This window comes from Misgurnus anguillicaudatus, chromosome 21, assembly GCF_027580225.2.
Source record: "Misgurnus anguillicaudatus chromosome 21, ASM2758022v2, whole genome shotgun sequence".
In the NCBI taxonomy this organism is placed as follows: Eukaryota; Metazoa; Chordata; class Actinopteri; order Cypriniformes; family Cobitidae; genus Misgurnus; species Misgurnus anguillicaudatus.
In genome coordinates this window covers 14,633,740-14,641,783 of record NC_073357.2, presented here as the reverse complement: position 1 = coordinate 14,641,783, position 8,044 = coordinate 14,633,740, and the positions used below count along the sequence as shown (strand labels likewise).

Below are 8,044 nucleotides of genomic sequence, written 5' to 3'. Positions count from 1 at the left end.
GAAGACAGTGAAGCACGGAGCATGATATGGGCATGTTTCTCCTACTATGGTGTTGGGCCTATTTATCGCATACCAGGGATCATGGATCAGTTTGCATATGTTAAAATACTTGAAGAGGTCATGTTGCCCTATGCTGAAGAGGACATGCCCTTGAAATGGTTGTTTCAACAAGACAATGACCCAAAACACACTAGTAAACGGGCAAAGTCTTGGTTCCAAACCAACAAAATTAATGTTATGGAGTGGCCAGCCCAATCTCCAGACCTTAATCCAATTGAGAACTTGTGGGGTGATATCAAAAATGCTGTTTCTGAAGCAAAACCAAGAAATGTGAATGAATTGTGGAATGTTGTTAAAGAATCATGGAGTGGAATATCAGCTGAGAGGTGCCACAAGTTGGTTGACTCCATGCCACACAGATGTCAAGCAGTTTTAAAAAACTGTGGTCATACAACTAAATATTAGTTTAGTGATTCACAGGATTGCTAAATCCCAGAAAAAAAAAAGTTTGTACAAAATAGTTTTGAGTTTGTACAGTCGAAGGTAGACACTGCTATTTTTTTGAACACATCCCTTTCAACTAATTGCCCAATTGCACAGCCTTAAGAGCGTGCATATCATGAATGCTGGGTCTTGTTTGTTTTCTGAGAATCTACTGAACCTACTGGTAACTTGTTTGCCACGTAGCAATAAAAAATATACTAAAAAACTTGATTATTCTGGTTAGTCACATTGTACTGCTATTATTTTGAACAAGACTGTACGTATTGTCATTTATGTGTATCATGTTTAGCACCCAGAATCTTTTGTGTCTCAAACATATTTGTGTTCGGCTGCTATTTTTATCACATTAATGTTTTTAAAACATTTCCCTACATGAAATGATGGGGAACGAAGCTGTCCAATCATAGCAGTGGGTGTTTACGTTCAGGTCTTTAATGCGGCCCGCCCCTTCAAACGAACCATTTCTCAAGACAGCCACTAATCCATGTTACAAAATAGCGTATTACTTATTGCTTTTGATGTTTTTGAATGTAAAAACAACGCGAAATGCATAAGTAGACATCAATCAACGTCATAAAGCAATAAAATCGACCAATTCACGGCCCCTTTAAACATATTAAAGGTTGTAATGCATTTCATCCAATCTATTCTGCTCATCAGTGTGGTTGACCTGGCTCGGTGGTAAGGCAATCATTTCGCTAATGGAAGGAGGGACAAAGTGAGGTTAAGGAAAAGGAAAATGGGCCACTGATGAATTTTGGAAATGAGGACTACTGTAAAAGGAAGGTGTTTTGTGCTGTTGTGCAAGGTGTGTGGATGAGGGTTGACTGGTTGCAAAAGCATTCACAAAGACAATGAAGAGCCTTAATTCATGTTTATGTCACGCCACCTGCATCTAAAGCTGTAGCTTGTCTTCTTGCTCAAACTGAGCAGCCATGGTCTAAGTTAAGACATCAACGGTGGCTTCCATCCTTTCTTTTACCCTTGAAACAAAAAAACTAAAATAATTATACAACTATATATAACAACATATGTATAGATCCCATACAAAACCCATATAAAGTAAGTATGTCTGACATGTTTTCTCAAAATAAGTATACTTATTCATATGTTTAGATTTCGTAATTTCATCTTTGCAATGAATAGGTTATTAGTCAATAATTAAAATACCATATCTTCACAAATGTCACTTTTGTCATTTCACTGGTGTTTAACAAATTTGAATCCGCCCGTAAGCTCACCTGTATGCACGATATGGTTTTTAATTATATGCGTCCACCGTGCGCTTTGAAAGCTCACATATGCACGCTATAACATTTCGGTATACACTAAGATGCGCTTGGGAAAGCTCACCTGTATACGCGGCTGTGTTATGCTTTGTGACACATACATTGTTGTTCATCTGTGTATGTTCACGACGCGTTGGGTGCCCACCGTTACGTTCATCAATCATATCTGTACACATTCATGGCGCGTTCCGTGCACTGATTTATCTATAGGCATTCACGGTGCACTGAAGGGTTCACCTGTGTGCGCACAATTTATTATCGGAACACATGACGGCGCGCTCGAGAATCTTGCTGGCCTGTGCATTATAACACTCTGATTAATCTATTTGCATTCACGATGTACTCAAGTGTTCACCTGTACCTGTGCGCGCTTGGAAAAAACACCGATCCGTGCACTTTAATACTACCTATATGCATCCCGATGCGCTCGAGGGCGCACCTGGGTTCACACTATTGTGGTATCTGTATAATCCCACGCTACGAACCGTTCTGCCGCATCTTATAGTCAGATCGTCTGTTCGTGAGCTTCGCAGATCACTCACAACGTATGCCTGTTGCTAACAGTGGTTATTTAGATGGATCACTGAAGCCATCGCACTGGCACACGCCCCTCTATGAGCTATGTCCTATATGCTAGCCCACTCTGGGCGAGTTTGGCTTCATCATGGACTTGGTCTACAGGGGTATCTATATTTGATATCTGCTACGCGGCCGGCTGGTCTTCGTCGTCTACGTTTGTCAGATTGTACAGCTTAGACGTCCCTGCCCTATGAGTGCAGGTTCTCTCGGCTCAATTATGCACGCTCATGCGTTTTATGTGTATACCACAGTGCACTCAGCGAGCTCACCAACGTGACTCTGAATTTACTTATCTCGAACACCCGTGGCGCGCTCTGTATCTTGCCGTCTTGTGCTATGTTATGTGCCCCCAGTGCGTTTAAAACCCCACCGTATGTGCGTCAACATTTTATATGATGCTTACACTTTTGCTTTAAAGCTGTGAATATGCCGGGTATAGGGCCACACACAGTGTCTCTCCGGTAAGGCACTTCAGTACGTTGTGTATGCACGGCGTGATGGGATTACGTTCCCCCATAGCGCCAGCAACTGACGAAATGCAATGTGAACCGCATTGAAAGGGAACGCTTAGGTTACTCACGTAAACCCGGTTCCCTGAAATAACGGGAACGAAGCATTGCGTCTCTTGCCGTGCTACAAACGTCTACGCAGCGAGTGTTATTCGGCTGCGCGCTTCAGTCGAATAATAATGAGCTCTTGACCCGCGCTTATAAGGACGTGTGCATCCCGCACGCGGGTTCAAACGTCATTGGTCTGTACTTTGTACAGACGTTAACCAATAGGCTTCAATCGCGGAGTAAACAGGAGTTTCCCCCATAGCGTCAGCAACTGACGCAATACTTCGTTCCCGTTATTTCAGGGAACCGGGGTTACATGAGTAACCTAAGCGATTTGGCATGTAGTTTTGCACTTTGAGTGAGAGCTTTCAAAAATCGTGTGACATGAAAAGATTTTGTGTGTAAGCAATAGTAAAAAACTGTAATTTAACAACACAAAGACGGGGCTATTACTGTTTGCTTTTAAACAGCCAAGAGCAGTTATCCAGTTCATTTTCGAAAGAGCACCACATATAATAAATGTTCTCCGTTTCATTTCGTTCTCTGTGTCTGTCTCGTTATTAAAGGGGGGGGGTTTAATGGTATTTCAAGCATTCTGACTTATTAACACAGTTATAGAGTTGTTTCCTCATGCTAAACGTAGGCAAAGTGTCAAAAATGCAGTTGGGCGTGTTTCAGAGTATTTCTGTGCCGAATGCACTTCGCCCGGGTTCGTACAAGTTTCGGCTAATTTTTTTCGATTACGGTTCTAGCTGACGTTTCAGGGGTTTTCCATACGTATCACTTCTTTATATGGGCTTCCGCCGGAAAACTTCCCCCGGAAAACCCCGCCCAGCCGTCAGTCAGCGGGAGACGCTAGAGCTTGCTAACAGCTTATCACGCCACTCAGCCTCGTTTAATTTCAAAAGTCAACAATGGCACAACAAGAAGTGTGTTTTTGGATGTAAGGAGAAGACATCCAGCCTTATGGAAACAATGGATATAGTTTATTATCCGGATTAGCAGCGGAGTTTTGCGTGTGTGTTTGATGCGGTGGATTTTCAGAACCGGGTCATGACGAGTTACACGTGGTAAGTAAGACTTCTGTCTTATGTTGGAAATAGGCGCGTGTATATTATATAAATGACACGAACATGTAGTGAATCATAAGCTAAAACAGTGTTGTATAGTGTTGTATGACTCGTACTCGCTCCTCCCGTGCTCCTCCTTCTTCATTTTTTCGTACGTTATCGGAAAGATTCGGTAAAGCTAATCTTTCTTTTATAAATCTGATTAAACTAAAGACTCTTCAGAGATATAAAGGATGTCATACTACTCCATAGGTACTCCAGATTAATATCAGAAATGCAGAAACAGCGTGTGTTACGTGAGCTTTAACAAAATAAAGTAGACTACATATCAGGAAGCTTACAAACCTCTCATGATGCGTTGATGCGGGCGGCGGAGAAGCAGGTCTAAATAACACGTGAGCCGGTGGCCAAAAACGGAGTTAAAACTAAATATTTAAATTCGTCTGCAATTTGAATTGCCAAACAATCAGAAATACATACAAATAAATGTACATGTATATTTTACATTAAAGTCTGTAAATGACAGTATAGGTGAAGTGAAAAAGCATTAAATAAGTTGTAACTCTTCAGTGGCACATTAAAAACAAACATTCGAATAGCATTTTTTAAATTCTAATTATTATTGCATATCGAAAATTCGAATATTCGTGCCCATCCCTAATTTGAAATTGATTGTTGCTGCTTGTGTTTCACAGTATGCATGACATGTGCATTAGAGTGCAGAATGTGTTTTGAGAATGAGTTTGTGTTTGGAGTTTTGCTAAAAAGTCTAAGTGAGATCTGCAAATTGTGTTTTATCATGTGAAATGGTTTAAGGCAGTGGTTCTCAAACTGGGGTCCGGGGGCCACGAGATGGTGCCAGGGGGGCCCCAATTTTCTGACATTTTATAAAATACATTAATTTATCATGAATTCTGTGTAATTAAACCTAAAAAATAAGGCTACTAACCAACAGCACTACTTTGTATAACTTAATATGTTTTGTTTAATTAAAATGTCATAAATTTTCTTTGGGGGGGGCTGCGAAGGAATGCACCATACATAAGGGGGGCCACATGCGGAAAAAGTTTGAGAACCACTGGTTTAAGGTATTGACAACAGACTGCACAATTAGATAAATGAGTTCAGGCAACTGAAAACTTTGTTCAGCCAATGGGTTTTAGTGTTTTAGCAATTGAGAAAAACTGTAACAAGCCAAAAATATTTTTATTAAAATATTAGCCGTTTGTGTATACATGGGGATTCATAGACTTTGCAAATATTATGCAAGCAGCTTCTGAGCAGCAGATTAGCCAGTCCCCCGCTGAAAATGAAGAGGTCATGAGTAAACAATATGAATTAAAGTTATTTAACCCTCAGGTTGTGTTCAGAACCCTATAACCCATTTTGTGTTCTCGGTCAAAAATGACCGTCCTAAAAAATAGCTTATAAATCACTTATGCTGCTATATCGTGAGACTCACGATATTGGTGGTCCGCTCCGACCTGTGATACTTGCTCTTTAAAATGGAAGCAACTGTCCGGTGCAGAGAAATGAGGACTGTCACAGACATGTCTGCATACTGGATCTTACCAAGTAATGTGAACAAAGTTCACGGTGAGGTAGGCCATAAGATTAATTACATCTCTGCTATTGCCATGCGAAAATCAATAAAATCTTTGTTGAATGGTGAGACTGACAACAAGCATGGATTGATGACTTGTACCAAGACGATCCCTTCACCAGCACCTACACATTCAAAGCGAAGACACACTGATCATCATAAAACAGGTGGCAAGTCTGCTATACTGAGTGTGCTGCCAGATTACTGCGTGGAGTTCAGAGATCCCGTGCAGCCTGTCACACAATTGAAATCCCTTGACATCAGGGAACTGACAGGGGCCTCCACTGTCTCCGTGGAGCCGTCAGGTGGCTCAGCAGAGCTAGAATGCAGGACGCCTCCCGCTCCCCTCCTCACGCACATGGCCGCGCACCTGGCTGGCGCTCGTCCCTGGAGAGATCGCAGGCTGCACTACAGGGATTGTCCACATCTTCCAGCACGTGGGCAGCTCCAAGGCATGTGGTGCACTCCCTGTGCCCATCCCTAGAACTCATGGAGGCGTTGCAGATCCTGCAGTAGTGGGAAGCCATTGCAACAACACAGAAGCTCAATTATAATGCCTGTTTCGTCCCCGTAAGCGCCTGTAGGCTCCCGAAAATCTCCCTAATTTTCAGCAGCTTTCCTCAATTTACAGGCAGCGACCGTCGCATTCGTCTGTGCCACAAATTGTCGTAAACGAACCATGATGTAGGTGGAGAGCCCCGCGGTGTGTGATGCCTCTAATTAGCATATGAATAGCAGCGAAACCTCTCCTGGCCAGGTAGAGCGTCTCTGACCTAATTAGCATGTGAATAGCAGCGAAACTAGAGTAACGGCCCACTTGAATGTACTCACTCAGTATTGGCTGAAGCCACTACTTTTAACATGTAAAATCCCCCGTGAATGGTTGGTAGATCACTGCAAACCAATCACAAGGGATTTTTCTTGTTTAAAAGTAGTGGCTTCAGCCAATACTAAGTGAGTAAATTCAAGTCGGGCTGTTACTCTGAAGAGGGGTGTTATTGGGCACCCTGGCTCATTATAAATGTAAACCTCAATAATAATATTAAAAATATATAATTTATGTTATAATAATTGATTATATATTAATGTCATTGTGCTACACACCATCAAGGAATATAAGAGAAAACAAAGAGCTTCATTTATAAACACACAGTTCTTTATTCAAAGAAAGAGCTTTATTTATAAACACACAGCTGTTAATTCAAAGAAAGAGCTTTAATTAGAAACACACAACTATGTACAAAGCAGCATAATGTCTCTTATGTTGTCCTCTAAACACGTCAAAAAGTGCCCAAGACATTCGGGAAAGATCCCTAAAAATAGTTGGAAAAAAAGTCACTTTTGCAGGCGTATATATCTATGATTGCGCACTTCCAAATGTCCATCGCATCCTCAGCCAGCACACTTCGTCTCGCTTCCAGCAACTGTAATACAATCAATAAAGACAATAAGTGACCTGAAAAACCCTCACATTGACAAAAAACTGATCTAATATAATAAATCGTACCCTTTTTCTTCTGGATCGACTCCGAGCTAAACTTTTCGCAGTTTCCTAAAGCGATGCGAGTTCAGGTTGCTTGTATCTGAAGCTCCGGCGTACCGACTCATAATACGTCTTACAGGCAGCTGGAAAACAATCAAATGAGACTGGTATTAATAAAAAAAAGCATCACGGTACAATTAACCAAGGAATGAGGAAAAACATTAGAAGTAATACTTACAAACATTGTCGTCATTCTCAGCAGTTAAATATGGACTTGCTGAAATAGCCCCAAGGAAATAGGAGGTCATGGCTTCGTTATGAGGCGACGTTAGTCTGTGAAAACAAAATGTGCGGGTTTAAGCTCGGATCTATTAACGTATCTATGTCCTTATACAAGAATAAAGACATATTCTTTAAATCGTAACGTCATGTTACCCTTGCTCTGGTTCATAGCGCCGGCTGTGTGCCTCAGAGACGCCGTACAGCCTCCTAAAAATTACAAGACAAAAAACACCTCTAAGTTATAAAACACACAGCTTGGGCTTTTAGCTTGTGCTACTTAAAAAATATGCTTATACATAAAATTATTCTATATTCTATACCGCAATCTTGGGATTGTGCACCCGTCTTCTCGGAGCTACAAACACCAAACGTCTGTTATTATATGCTCGTCTTTTCTTTCTCTGCTGTATGAGTCGTGGCCATAACCACGCACGTGATTGAACGAAGGCGAGAAGCTCGTCGGGCTCCTCCAATTACATGTGAGGTTACTGATATGCACATGATCTTTTCCAACTACAGTTTTAAAATCTTTTCATACTCAAATGGCCATATTGATGAGAAATGACCATATTAACGATGGGCTTTTCAATCTCTACTGGTGGTGCTGTATATGTGCATTGCGTGTGTTTTAAATATGTCCTTTATATTTCCATAGGATGACTTTGTGGATGAAGAAG

The 8,044-nt window shown here is 41.3% G+C and overlaps 1 long non-coding RNA gene across 1 annotated transcript; it reads right to left on the bottom strand.

Moving 5' to 3' along the window:
* Positions 1 to 6,619: 6,619 nt before the first annotated feature.
* On the bottom strand, positions 6,620 to 7,705 carry LOC141353207 (uncharacterized). Its single transcript, XR_012360227.1, has 3 exons — positions 7,324 to 7,705; positions 7,110 to 7,228; positions 6,620 to 7,026 (listed from the first exon to the last, which is right to left on the bottom strand). It is a non-coding gene; the product is annotated as an uncharacterized lncRNA (long non-coding RNA).
* Positions 7,706 to 8,044: the final 339 nt, after the last annotated feature.